At 40.3% G+C, this 14,965-nt stretch overlaps 1 protein-coding gene across 3 annotated transcripts in view; it reads left to right on the top strand.

The window, feature by feature from the left end:
- LOC120449148 (neural cell adhesion molecule 1) overlaps positions 1–14,965 on the top strand; it is a 68,101-nt gene that overhangs the window by 13,456 nt on the left and 39,680 nt on the right. Inside the window, exons 1-2 of one of the 3 annotated variants that reach the window (XM_039631503.1) lie at positions 13,003–13,251; positions 13,323–13,406. The exons of 1 other annotated variant lie outside the window; for it this stretch is intronic. The gene's annotated coding sequence lies outside the window, so the exon portion shown is untranslated. Of the gene's footprint in view, positions 1–13,002; positions 13,407–14,965 lie in introns of those variants that run through there. One more of the 3 variants, XM_039631495.1, reaches the window with a different exon arrangement.

Here is a 14,965-nt window from a genome sequence, read left to right as displayed (position 1 = left end):
GCAATAGGTAATTTACCCTCAAATTGAGTACCTGGAAGCCCATACGAACAACCCCTTCAGTTAGCTTCTACTCTTTATGATGATGAATTCGTGCCTGAAGAACTATATAATGGATATCGTGTTTTATAATTAATATTTATGGCCAGCAAACATACGACGAAGTGGAGGGATAGGGAGATCAAGCTGGAAATAAAACAATATAAATGTGCGAAGCACAAATAAATGTATAGTGCGAGTCAATGTACTTGACTTGACCATACCTACTGTGCGGGATTTCAGATTGGGGTACTCCGCCTCGTTTCGTGTTGGTTAGTGATTATGTAATAATTAACTGTACATTAACTATTTGTAACCATGAAATTCCGCAGAGCAAGTAGCCCCCCACTTCGCCGTGCTATCTGCATAATAAAGGATTTGGGTTCGTGTTTAGACTTTAACACGATATGAAAGCTAAATCTCAATGCTTAAACTTCTTTACAACGACTATCTAATGCGCTGCATCTACAGATATATGATCAGAGATTAACTATTTAAGTATATTTTTGTTCACCTTGTTAAACAACATCAAAAGATTGGCAGTATGTTGGTAACCGATCCGCTAAGAGAGTTCCGCCTAACAAAATCCCCAACATGTATTAGAAACCCATATAACTTGGTTTTAGGGTATTTTAATGGCCTTAAGCAAATATTTATATTTAATTTTTAGTGCACTTTTTACGTGAAATTTAACACCAATATAAAAGCCCAAACAGCTGGGGCCGGGCCGAAAACTCGTTTGGACATTTGGAAGCACACGCTGCGTATACGTAATGGCAATTGAAACCCCGTCTGTTCGAGGTGCGCTAGTGTGAGGTGGGGGAAAACTATAACAATAAATCTTATTTATGTCTTTTTGTGCGATTTTTATGAGCTGATTTTTGATACCAGCTGAATTTTGGCTGGGTTCACTTTTGTCGAATTACTGGAATCGAGCAAGAATAGTTTAAATAAATGGCACTCCAAAAAAATGCTCCCTATAAAATACAAATGCTAGTGGAAATGGAAACGTAGGCGGGGGATTCGGTTGCAAATGCGTTGGTCATGCTCAGGCACTCCAACATTTCACCATCGTATTCGGGGAAACGAGTCTTCTGTAATCTAATTTAAGCTGCCATTAGTGTTTAACACTGGCGTGGCCGACGAGCTTCTCCCAACGAATTGCCTCTTCATCAATCAAAGGCTGTGAACTCCGGCGGAATGGGTAAAAAGTTGGGGTGCCTGTGTGCGTGTGCTAGCTGCGTAATTTAAGTTGTGAACTCGGGCAAAACACGCGCTGGGAGCCTCAAAAATATGCTTCGAATGCTTTGAATGTGCCCCACAAACATTCACTTGCGGCATGTGTTTCTAATGGCTCATTGGATTTTTATTCGGAGGGGAAACAGGAAATGCCAGCAAAGCTTTTGCCCGAGCAATGTTTGTTCGCCTAAATTCCCAAGCTGCGAATCGTAGGAGGGTTTTAAGATCAAAGAAAGCATACGAAAATAGTTCACTGGAACTAAATACATATTGCACAGAAAATGTTTCTGCTTTTCAATTCTAGGGATTGATTCGAACCATTATCAATCCAGGCTATCTGCGAGTGCTTGCCTTCATTAAATCGATTTAACTGTCAAAGTCTACGGTTTCCTCGCCAAGTTTCATGCTGTGTAAGTCGCGTTAAAAGTTTGTTTAGAAGGCCAAGAGACAGGGCAGACAGGGAAAAAGGGGCTAACACATTAGCATACTCTGTAGTAATTGATTCCTAAACTTGACACCTTCGCCGGTTAAGTAGCTTAGCCGGAGAGTCACAAGTTGGCGACCCTCGGCTGATTGGCCACCCTTTTTCGCCGACCTTTTATTGATAGGCGTAATTTACAAAAGAACAATATTGGCCTGCCATAAGAGAAAGCTGGCTGGCTCATTAAAAGATTTATCAGAACGAGTTTTAGCATTTGATTAGGCTCCTTGTTGTGGCCATTTAAATGCCATTCCGTCTGGCTCGCTCCTCTTGCTTCGTTGCAATTAGATTTAAGTGCGGCTGGGTAGCTGGTAAATATGAACAGCAAAATGCTTTTAATTTATTGCGACACTAATATACATTAATGTCTTGGGCCAACTGCTAAAGGACACCCCGAGTGACACGGCCTGAGGTCACCGATTCCAGTCGACCAGCCCAGCCCAGCCCAGCCCGAAAAAGCCAGTAGCAGAAGTGAAGGAGACCGAGTCGTTTGCAGACACAGTCGTAGACACAATTAAAAGTCCATGGCCCAGAGAAATGTTAATGACAACAGACTGCCACAGAGTGGACTAGCAAGAAGTTTAGTATAAGCCTCAGTCGGCGACTCTGACCCGTCCCATTTCGCTTGTCCCTCCCTCGCGGTTCCTACGGAGCCTGCACAAATTTTCCGAAACTACCGTAATTTGCATATTTTAAGTTGACTTTTATTGCATTAAAAATGGTAGTGGCTTTGGCCATTGCGACCTCAGACCTCAGGGTGTTGGTCTTAACCGAAAAACCCATCCACAGTGGTTCTGACTTGGTGAAAACTGGGCTTTTCTGAATTTGACAGGTTGTATAACTCTGCTGAAGCGAAGCTTGAAAACTCTGTTTCGTGGTTATTTGTTATGATTTACCTTACAAAGAAAATGCATATATTAAATGTACAAAGAACTTAAGTAATTGAAGTGCACACAAATTCAATTGCATTTAACTGATGACCCTTAACCCTGAACCCAATGTTCTCGTCTACTTCTGCCTTGACTGCTGTTGCCCCTTCGGCATTTTGCTACCACTTGCCATTCTCTCCGCACTGGCCACACTGACCCTGTGGAAAACTGGTAAGAGACAGATTGCAAAAATACAATTAAAATGTTTTAGCGAAAATTAACTGAAGTTTAAATAAAATGCTACGTTGGCCAGTAAACTACGCAAACGAAACGGCTATGGCTGTTGATGATGACGAGACTGTGTACTGTAGCGATGTTTTCCTTTGGTGGTTTTAGTGGTTTAGGGTTTTACGTTAAGTATACGCACCGAGTGCATAGTCAAGTTGAGCTCACCTGCCCAAAGGGCTGAAAGATGTTCGCCCTGCCCTAGGTGTTGTGCTTGGTGTGGCTTGGAGGGGATTTCGCAATTTGTTGGACTTCTTCTCGGTCGTCGCCGACATCGTCGTCGTCATCATCATTATCATCAACAGCTGCTTGTCTACTTGCTTGTATTTTGTAGCTGTTTTGCGGCTGGCCTAGAAAGTTAATTGAAAAAAAACCGAGCATTTTGCTCGCCACCGAAGGAGAGCAAGCCAAGCGGATGCCTGTGTGAAAAAAGGTTTAATTTAAATAAACTGCAGAGTGGGCCGGCTCTATGAGGTTGTTGTGGTTATGGGCCAGTCCAGGTGTTTCCGACCTGCTGCGGCTTAGCCGTGCAACCAAAGACGTTTAGACGTTTTTAGTGCCACCACCTTTGCTCCAAGGAAACTTGAAATTGCGAAGGTTGCCTGAGGGATTAAAATGGTGGCCATCGAAGGCAATTCAGCGGAAGACTTGGGATTAAATATAAATTGATGAATGAGTGGATGTTTCTGCAAAAGTTATCTAACTTACATTTCGTTGTTCAGCACAGATCAAGACAAATTATTTTGAAAGTCTCTGTCACTGACCTACATTTATTTTGTAGTTTTTGATTGATATTTTGCTAACACTTCAAATAAATCCTTTTCTGCCTATTGGCAATTCGAATTTATCATTTCTTTACCGTTTATTTGAATAAAAACTATTTTTCTATCGTTTCTTCGTGCTCACTCGGCTTATCAAATACTATTTTCAATGCTTTCTCGGATTTATTGTCTGGAAACCCAAAGCGGCTTTTAAAGTCCAATTAAACTTTAAAAGTCATTGCCAGGCACGGCGTCCCTTTCCTCTGCGTTTCTCTTTTGTACGTGATGTATGCGCAATTTAATTTTTAATTGCCCAAAAAACGTGCATATACACACAACACTTTGCGTATTCTGTGGAAATTATCGCACTGCGCCAAATCTACAAACAAAACATAGGAAATCAAGGCCCCACACGTCTATAACCTTGAACCTTAGTCGCAAAAACCAGAGGAATAAGTCGGAAAAGTTGGAGAAGAAGGAGCAGAGAAATAAACAAGAGCCTTTGGCCTTTGTCGTAACTTAATGCAAGGACATTGTCTCTGTCTCTTTTTTTCGCTGCTGATGTCGCCTGTTGGCGCCTAAACGTTGGTAATGTATAACACATGCTCTTCTCCTCTTCCTGTGACTTTTACCCTTTTTGGCCCTAAAACATGAAATAAAAGATTTTATGGAAAAGTACTGGATATAATGTAAAAATGCTGCTTATTCTTTATATAATTTTCTGTAAGTGTTCGGTGTTAATATTTTTCATTATTTTAAAACTTATAATAAACTTGATTACTACCTTGAATGCTACTATGGCCAAAGCCTTATAAGGCCCTATTTTTAAGGGCATTCCAAGTTGTACTTCCCCCAAAACACTTTTCTTCTTGTCTCTTTGGCCAACGTTTAAATTGCGCTTTGCACTAATAAGCAAAAGTGTCTAACGTAGCGTAACTAAATGCGAAAGGCAAACATTTCATTAACAAACACGCACCAAAAGGATGGTAGGTCCGGGGGGTATAAGGCGGTATTGGGCGGATAAGGATAGGTTGACAGTTATGTGTGCTTTGTATATATTTATACCAGCTCTGCCTCTGTCTTGGTGCTTGGCTTTGGCCAAAAAGGGCTGCCATTTTGTCAGGCTCGCACACATGTTCACACACTCACACACTCGCACACAGAAATGCTTTGTGCCTTTTGCTATTTTTGTAGAACTTGTGTGTCTAAGGGTGTGTTTTCAAATTTCATAATATCTTTCATTTCATTCTTTTTGGCTTTACTTTATTTTAAGCTCTTTGCTTGATTAGAAGGTGTTGGCGTAAATGTCCTTTGCCGCTATGTCTGTGCCGTTGTCTACACTAACGAAAAATAAAGTAAACCTTGTATATATTCAAGTTTTGAATGATCTAAATTTTACTTTAAGGTTGATATCTTTTAATTTCTAATCTATTTTTTATGTAAAATTTGTGTAATTGTGTATTTAGTTTTTGAACTTTGATGTGGGTTGGTTTTTATTTTTCCAGTCTGTAAATTTTAAGGATTTTCTCTCTCTGTGAAATTGTTAGCTCCGCATAGTATTCCTGCTGTTTGTTCATGTGTAATTTACATATCCAAGTGCCGGGTTTCCTAGGTGGCAAAAATTTAATAAAACTTCACAGGGCTCTCGCCCAATGGGGTATGTATTTATATATGCGTGAATCCAGCTTGGCTATGCAAATAAGTGGCTTCACCTGAATATGCATCGAAGTCGATGATTTGGTTTGCCCCCCTCCACTTCGCCAGCTACATCTCTCTATTGGCAGAGGATACATCATCATATTACTCCACCTTGTCGTAAAACAAACTTGGTTCAAACCTTCCCGACAGCGCCCTGAATGAAATATTTATATATATGTATATGTATATGTATATTCAACCACAATCAAATTCATCCACCCGCCCGCTGGGTTACATAAGCCACATAAAACTCAGCTCGCTGTTGATTTCCCGTCTCTCCAAGCTCTCGGGGTGCGTTCAACTTTTACGTATTCAGGCAGCTATAAATGTCATATTTTATCTGCTCCCACAACTACTCCCGCTGACACTGCCCGAGTCTGCTGCTAAAATGCTAAAAATAACAATTTCTAGAGCAAAACTTTATTAAAAATTTATTTAATGCTCACCAGACCTGCTGCTTTTGCCTTTTTACGCTTTAAAGTTCGGCATTAGCCTGGGGTTGAGTTGCGACTCAACCGACAAGTAGGCAACGCTTGGGGTTATACAGCTTATAGATGGGGTCCGATAAGCCGAGGGCGTTTTTAAGACAACATTTTGCGGGGGCCACAAGATCAAAGCATCCGAATTAGCCACTGCGCTTGTAGCGAAACATATAAGAGAGTTGGAGTAAATTGAAATTGAAGTCGTTAGGTTGGCTCGAACTTATAAAGATTTAAGGCAAATAGAGCGGAGCACAGGTCACCTTAACCCAAATTCCCAGGACGGGTTGTTCGTGCTGGAGCCAAGTTTGGTGACTCGTATCATAAATCTGTGTTCATTAAACGTGTGTGGCGCGCACAGCACCTCCGCCTAACTTTACCGCTTCACACACAGCCACACACACAGACACACAGCCACACACACATAGAGCAGCCCACATCGTGCGACCTAAAAATGCAAAAATCAATATATCAGCAGCTGAAGAAAAAAAAACCCACTCAAAAACGTGCAACATTTACAACAAAATTTTATATTGTACAACGGAGCGCACACATAACTATTTTGCATAAAATAAAATTTGTCGTTGTGGGCTTTACGTATTTTTTGGGTGTGGTGGTTACTTTTCAGCCAAACAGAATAGGACTCAACCTGGCACTGATATACACAGAGCACGTATGTGGAATGTTTCGGTTGCCATTGTCCTGCCGAATGTCCTTTTGTTGCACGTTTGTTTGTCGCCCGGAGACAAAAGCTAAGAGGAATCTCTGTCAGTCAGCCGCTTTCCATTTCTCTTTCGGAGCACACACATTGACCCAAATTTAAACAATTGAATTGAAACAATATAGCTCTATAGTGGCTGCAGATATGGCTAGAAGAGCAGCGACAATGTTGACGACAGGGAAACTTTTTAAAAGAACTTCCAACCGAAGCCAAGGAAGTAGGGGTGACAAAATTAGGCTGCCACAAGCTCGTAGAAAGAACTCAAAAAAATGGGAAATGAAATATTTTTCACAACTGCTTACCGTTTGTGGTCTGCGACTCTGATGACTGCTGTACTTCACCACTATGGCACCCTATTTTTCGTCAACTCTTGTTGTGTCTGAATATTCATATTTCTGGTGATCTAGAAAAAGTTATGAATTATTAAATATGCATACAATTATATCTCCGTCTCGTCGGAGCGAAAGAGGAAATTCCACAGCAGGAATAACTGCAACTACAACTCCAGCTGCAACTCATATTCAATGCAAATGCTCCTCTTGTTGTTCCGCAGCTTAGGTGTATAGTACTGTCTCATTCGCACTCCCTTTCTATACCTTTCCTTTTCCGCTCTAACAGAGTCTGACAACTTGTCATACGGGGCGTATGTGTGATATTTGTCGTGTGCAATAATGCGTAGCCAAGAGCTGTTGCGAAATTAGGTGACACAATTTCACTGTACTCATAGTTTTGCCTTATTTTTGTTCTGTTTTTGTTCTTCCGCAATTTAAAATGCACTTTCTGATGGCATTTGAAACGAGAATTGTTCCATCAGAGTGCGAATTGTTTTATAAAACTAGATTTAAACTAGATTAAAACTAGATGGTTATCAGTTTTGAGCTCAGAAAATAACTTAAAATTATGTGGGATTTAGTTAAGATTTCCTGAATGAAGCATGTAACTTATTAGGAAACTGAAAGTATGTATGTGCCCGTTCGTTCTGCTTTCATGGAGATGCACTTCTTTAGAACAACTCTTCAGGGATGTCATAATTTAATGCCCTTTACTAAATCCTGTGCACACATACATACATATATCCTCACAAAACATCTCTGAGCCAGGAAAAGGAATCATAATAATGAGTTAGTTTTTCGTTCTGGGCTGAGCTGACTTTGCCTCCTCGACTTCTGCTGCCTCTTCAGAAAGCGGAAGGCTAACAGGAACAATGACCTTTAACGCTCTTTTGCCATTAATGATATTCATGCTGGGCTATTTCCTGGTCTGGACCTCAGCTTACTCTCCTCTTTCTTGTTTTGTTTTTCTGTTGTCGCCTGCTTTTTCTATCCTGCCGCCGCTCCTTTATATGATGTCCTGTGTTGATGGTGGAGAGGAAATAACTTACAATTGACCTCGTTAGTCGCCGTCTCATGTGTGTGAGAGTGCCGGAGTCCTCTTGCTGGCTAGTTTGGCTTTAGTGTCGTGACATCCCAACTATATTATATCCTGATGGTGCAGCACCTCTTGTACGGGATAAGCGAGCCGGAGCAGAAGGAGAGCTGCTAATGCTGATTCCATTACGATCACGGATGAAGATGGACCAGATACAGATGACCCCATTCTTTAAGATATAAATTTTACTCCTTCTTTTACAGCTTGGCACTTAGCTTGGGACTTAAAGTTTTAAGAGTATTATAATTGTTTCCCCTGCATCTTCTCGACACCACAGTTAATTAGACTTAATTCGCAATTCGTGTATATTTCCCTGGCAGAGATGAGAGTGCTAGTGCTTATAAGGATTTCCTGCACGCATAACGGCTCGCAAATAAATTAAAAGTAATTGTGTTCGGGGAGTCCTCAGTGTAAATACGTTGCTCCAGCAGAGCTAAACAAATCAACGCGCACAGCAAAGGCATTGGCCCACTGAGAAGGATCCCCCGAAGGACTTGAACAACAAAAACATAACATGTTATCTTTTTTTATGACGGTTTGGTTTCATTTTTCCTTACTTTCGCTATTGTTGTTTATCATGTATGTGCTGTATGTATACGCGTATGCCGGTGGTTCTCTGTTGGAATTGTAAACATGTCCTCACGCGTATCCTTGTATTAGAGTTGTGTGCGTGCGCGCGTTTGTGTGTGTGTGTGTGTGTGTGGGCTGTCAAATGTCATTGCCAGTTGGTTATGTGGCTTTCGACTCCGCAGAACCATTCGTGGCATCGGCGACAGCAAGAAACAACATTGCTGACACATAACAATAAAATAGAAGCGTTTATATTTCTGTTATTATTTGATAAACACTCTAAACTGCAGTCGGGTAGTCAAGAACTCACAATCGAATTGGAGGAAGCCTAAAAAATTCAATCAGTAAAAGGGGTTTATCTCTGCATGTTTGTATTTTTAATAATAGTTGAATTATAAAAGGATATATATTATTTTCAGTTGAATTTTTAAAATATCCTGCCTCAAGCTACACTCGAACAGCTACTTCAGCTTGGTTAGCATAGGCTTTCCAATTTAAGAGTAGTCTTATTTTTCCTGGTACACATACGAGAAAGTATACCCTGGCTTTTTCTGTCCCACTGCCAAAAGCCGTTCGGGGCACAAAAGCCATCGTAATAACTACACATCGGTGTTGCCCGTTGGTTTTCTGTTTGATGCCAGTGCTGTTGGTTGCTGCAAACGGTGTCGGTGCTGGCGTTGGTGTGGTAAGGTCACAGGAAAGTAGGTTGAATATTTGCAATATTTCTGCCGCGGCCCCTTTAAACCTATTGCCGCACAAGTGTTGAAATCGCTCATCATGTCAGCTCGCACAGCTGCCGGCAGAAATCCTGTGGGTGGGGCTTTGTTGCGGCGAGGGTTCGCTATTGAACTTTATGGCCATAAAAGCGGGAAGTATGTGGAATGGATATTGGATGTACAGATATATAAACATATAGACGCTGCTGTGTATTTATGCTTGTATGCCTTCCGTGCTGACAATCGCTGTGTTATGCTGAGCTAAACATTTCGAGGCAGCAGCTGTCTGCAATTGTAGTGGCATTTTAAGTCTGCTCAGATCATCGCCAGATTTAACACATAACAATTGTGGACAGTATTCGTAATATTCTGAAGCCTCAGCGGTCGTCCTATTGGCTCATAAAAACAAATACAAATAAATCGATATGAACTGACAGCATTCAGAGCTTATGCTGGCCTTGTGATAAATGAATCTGAAGAAATAATCCATGAGTGATTGGTAGCATCAATGCCAAATGTTTATAGTGACTCATATTTACTTGCTAGGTAGTAAAGAGTAGGAAAAATTCACTTATTCATAAATAGACCAATTTGGTCAAATGTTTTAATTGTACCACTTCTATAGTTTATATTTAAACATATATATGATGGAATGCTTAAATACTCGCTCTCGCCGAAAACGCTTGAAACTATTCAAAATATTTCCATGCAATTTGAGTTCATATAAATCATTTCAACCCACATATACCCAATCAACTGCCAGCAACTTCAAATGTGCGCTGATTCGTATTTCTGGCACTTTTTGCCCTCTAAATCCGCATTTCGCCCGCCCGGTCCCTTGTCCCATGTATACTTCAATCATAACTGGCGCTGGCCCGCAGAAAAAACTTCACAGAAATGCCACAAAAGTGTTTACATAGCGTCAAAGCGAAATATTTTATCGACACGCACATGCCGACACCCTCAATCTCATCAACCGCATCTCACCCCCTGCAGCCAATCTACACCAACGCGACTCCATTCGCATGTTAACAACTACAGGGGCGCACGGAAAAAGGGGGCGGGGCTGGGACCAGGACCAGGACGAGGACCAGGCCACAGGACTAAAGCAAGAATAAAAAAGCAAGCAAAGGAAGCCAAAAGGCGCAAAAAATTATTACGCTTTATCTTTTGATTTAACCTTTTGTGCGACAAAAGCTTTTAATATGCAAATGACTAAATGAGCGTCTTGAGGCTATTGGCATTGGCTGCTCGGGGAGGTTTTTTGGGCTGGTGGTTTGGTCAATTGGTACATTTGCACATTTCATTAACGTCGAACCCAATGGAGGAGTTCCTTCTCCTATTCCACTAGCTGCTAACTAGCTGACTTGGCCTTCGACTTTACTTTGATGTTCTGAGTGCACAGGAAAGAAAATAGCACGGGAAAAGTTCATCAAAATAGTAAAGATATATTTTTACATTTGAAATCCAACTCTTAGTAGATAAATAAAATCTTAAAGAAATATTAATATTTCATATTATAAATGTATATGCTGTATAACTGTATATTTGCCAAAAAAATTGTACAAACTTATCAGACAGTTGTTATATTATAAAATACATTTGGTATACGAGACAAAGATAAGCTTTTCTCAGTGTAGGCGTCTGAGTGTGTATGCTCGAATAAGTGTTAGTCTGCTCACTTGGCACACTTCAGCACACTTATTCATTCGCATTTGCATATCATTATGTGTGTGTTTGGCAAAAGGAACAGAAAGCGGGCCGAAAGCCTCGACTTTCTCCATCTAGGATCCAGAACTCGCATAGTTTTGAAGCCATTCTCTCTCTCTCTCTGTCTTCCTTCGACATTGCCTTTCCCTCTCGCTCATCATATTGCCCAGATTTAAGATTATGAGCTGGTTGAATTTTGTGGCTCACCACTGTAGTATGTTAGTATGTAAATCTCTGGCCCATTCCATAACCTCTCCAGGGTGCACAGGTCGCAGGTGGCTCGGGTTATTAAGTCGATTTTCCTTTAGCCTTCAGCCAGGACTGCCAGCTTAAAGACTTTTCTCCAAAGTCCGACTGAGATGGAATACGAGCTCAAGCACATGATGACTTGAGTTTGTTTCGTAAACTTTATTGCCCTCATACGGGGCGAGGAAAACATAAAATTTGTATTGGCCCAATTGAAAATCTGGGCTGGGTAACACCGAAGAAAATCGAGTAAAATCTTATCTTGTTTAAAACATTTTGGAAATTTTCCTAAGGGGCTTACCTTACAACATTTTACAAAGAAATGAGTATTAGGTGTTTTCTATAAAGATTCCAATTGAAAATGTTCGCTTTTAAATGCATATATGCTTTAACCCGGATTTAGTTAAAACTTTTTGATGGTTCACATTGGATATTGAATAAAAAAATTTTACAGCGATTTGCGGTAAGGAAAACAGCTCCCCCAATTTCTAATAAATATGCCATTAAACGTTTTATCTTTTCTCCTTCCGATTCACATGACAAAAGTCAACCAAACAAATTATATTTAAATTTTGGTATCATCGAAAGCACCCCTAGGAGCCATAAATTGTTCGCCCAGGCCTGACTTGCCTTGTTCTGGCCGCAACCAGGACCTTGCTGAACCCCAGGACTTTGCTGTTCGGCTGTTCGTGGGGAAGTAGACAGCGGAAACTTTTACCCAACTCCTGTCGTCTCATTATGCCTGCCATTTAAAACAAATTCAATATTCGCTATGCTTTTTTACCCCCAACACGGTCAGCACCTCTGAACTTTCTGGCCGCACTACTCTTTGGCCAGAAATGCCCCATTGCCAGCGTTTAGCATAAAATTGAAAACGCCCCTGTTGCCCCAGACTGCAGACAAGTGACTTGATTTGCCCACAACTATCCAACAACAGGAAACCCCAAAGCCTTGTTTCAAAGTTGCAGGTCCAGGTCAGGTCAAAGAGCCAGAGGGGCTAGTGGAGGCGATCCAGCAGATTTCTGTTACTTTATTATAAAACTGGGCTTAGTTGTTTGCCTCGATTGCTTCTTTTGCTCCTGGGGATGCTGCTCTTGCTGCTCCTGCTGCTGTTTATGCAGATGTTGCTCCCCTTTTGCCTATATTGATTTTTTTGGATACACATTGCTGCTATTGCTGCTTTCTTACCGATTGTCATTGATTCCAAATTGAGTTTGGTCAAAAGTGATGTGGATGCTGCAACTGTTTATATTCAACAGTCTGAATTTAGTTCAAGTATTTTTGCAATGTGCAATCGTATCCTATTTGCTATCGGCCAGTTTTTCTGGCTCTGATTTTTGATGATTATTGCGATATATCCGAGGAGAAACTGAGAAAGCACTTTTGTCTTTTGGCTAATTGGGTTCTGCCCCTCTGGACATTAGTCGACAGAAATATGGCCATACAATAACATAAACGAAAAATGTTTACTTTTAATTAAATAAAAATCGAGTCATGTAAACTCAGCTTTGAAGTCATTTTTAGCTAGTATAAAAGTTTTGTCCCAAAAATATTATTTGATTGTTATTCATGTTGTGAAGCCGTAAAAACTCCCATTCTTAATCGAATACCTCGGCAGCAACTTCGATTTGCATTTTTAGCCACAAATCCAATAAAAGGTTTTTGCAAAGTTTAATTGAATTTTATGTCAAAATATCATTAGATTTGAATATTTTTAGCTGATGGTCAGCATTGTTTTTTTTGTCACTCTTTCCTTTGGCAAATGTATTTAAATTTTTTTCATGTTGCCTGTCTGCCAGTTTGTCGTTATCCTTTGTCCTGCCCAAATTTCAATTTGATTAAATTTAAAATATAATATAATAAAAGCAAACCTTTTTATTCCTTGCTGCTGTCTGGCTGTCTGCCATTCATCCTTTTTATTGCCTCGCATTTTAGTTTTGCAAATCAGCGTTTTCTACGGATGACAATCCACAGCAATTCACTGGGTCACCGGCAGCAAGAGTATTGGATGAGTAAATATCAGCAATCCCTTCAGATAATCCAACTCAATGGAAAAGGTCACAATAAACATTCATTCACGCAGCGAGGGGCATTGGTGGTGGCCAGAAACAGTGGAATTCGGCGTAAAAGAATGCCACTGACTGCCTGACCGCAGGACACACACGATGTACGTTAATTTCCAGCAGCGTACTTAATGCCCAACCATAATACTCGTAATTTGTATAATGCCGACCACGAGAAGCAGGCAGAAAAGCCGCTCAAAAAGTCAACCGACGTGCACACAGAAGTGGTCTGAATTGCTCATTAGTCTATGGGGCAAACATACAAGGGAAATTCAAGGGAATTTTATTTAAAAATATTCTCTGGTCTTTTCAAGTCATAATTATATTTAAGGATTTAGGATATGATAAATTTTATTTGCCATTTTAATATGTGAAAGCTTACAGCTAAAACAACTAACAAATTCTGCTATTTATTCTGTATACTTAGCCTAGAATGTTTATTAAATTTATTTAATGCTCCAGTTGACTCTATTAATATAAACTTCCAAAGCCTTTCTGATATTTACATATCACCTTCAACCAAAAGCCTACGAAAACTGCGTTGGGATATAAATTTCATGCCCACTCCCACTTCTACTGCAATTGCCTTCAAGCCCCATGGGTCATCATAAAAATTTTCACCGCTAATGAGGACGACGATTAATCGAAAAATGCCACAGCAAACAACTACCTTCCATCTCATTGAGCTTCAGTCTGGTGACGTGTTAATGTCACCGAACATGACAAAAAAAATATATAATTTGTATATTAAGCTGTAGAGATGGAGAAAGTAGAGGCGGCAGTTGCGTCATGGTTATGTTTACCATCGAAGCTAATTGCAGGGCTCGAGGTCCTTCGACAATTATGTCTGTACTCGTATGACTAGAAATAACTGGGCGACTGGAGACTCCTTGTTAAATATCAATTAGACTGGATGACAAGAAGTTAATCCTCGTGCCTAGTTCTGGTGTCCCCGCCCCTGCACTTTCAGATATGCAACAAAATATGTGCGAAATGCATTTGACATAAAAGTTGCGGGAGCGTCAAGTTGTGCAAAACTGTTGTCACACATGCACACAGCCAGCACAAAATTCCATTAAAGTTTTGCATTTGAAATTGCATCACCAGAAAGCTTCTGAGTGCGGGCGTTGCCAATGGGCGTGGCAGTGGGCGGTCTGGAATGTGATGGGGCGTGGCATTGTGGTGGTTGTTGTGTCTGCTGACTGTGTGTGCCAGTGTGTGGGTGTCTGCGTGTGCGGTAGCTGATACTGATTGAGGTTAGCTTAACCCTAGACTAGCCAGATTTTAATGGTTGCAGATGGGGTTTCAAATAGCAACGAATTGCTGCAATTTGACGGACGGCAGCAAAAGCTCCACTTACATTAATTTGCATATACCAATGCAGCCTTAAGTGATTTTATCTCAACTGCATTTGGGTAAAATTAAACCATTTTTTATAGCTGGAAAGTAGCTTGAAGATGAAGACAATGAAAAGAAGAATCAACCAAACATCTTGTTTTTTTTAAGCTTTAATAAATATGTATAGGCAATATTTTTAGTTAAAACTAAAATTTATATAAGAATATGTTAAAATTAAAAATAATTTATATAAAAACAATACTAGGAAACTAAATTGAACAACTTAAAAAAAACATTTTTTTAATAAGAACGAAGACTCAAATAC

Source organism: Drosophila santomea, chromosome 2L (assembly GCF_016746245.2).
Source record: "Drosophila santomea strain STO CAGO 1482 chromosome 2L, Prin_Dsan_1.1, whole genome shotgun sequence".
In the NCBI taxonomy this organism is placed as follows: domain Eukaryota; kingdom Metazoa; phylum Arthropoda; class Insecta; order Diptera; family Drosophilidae; genus Drosophila; species Drosophila santomea.
Note: the sequence above shows the minus strand (reverse complement) of the source record. Positions and strands in the feature narration are given on the sequence as shown.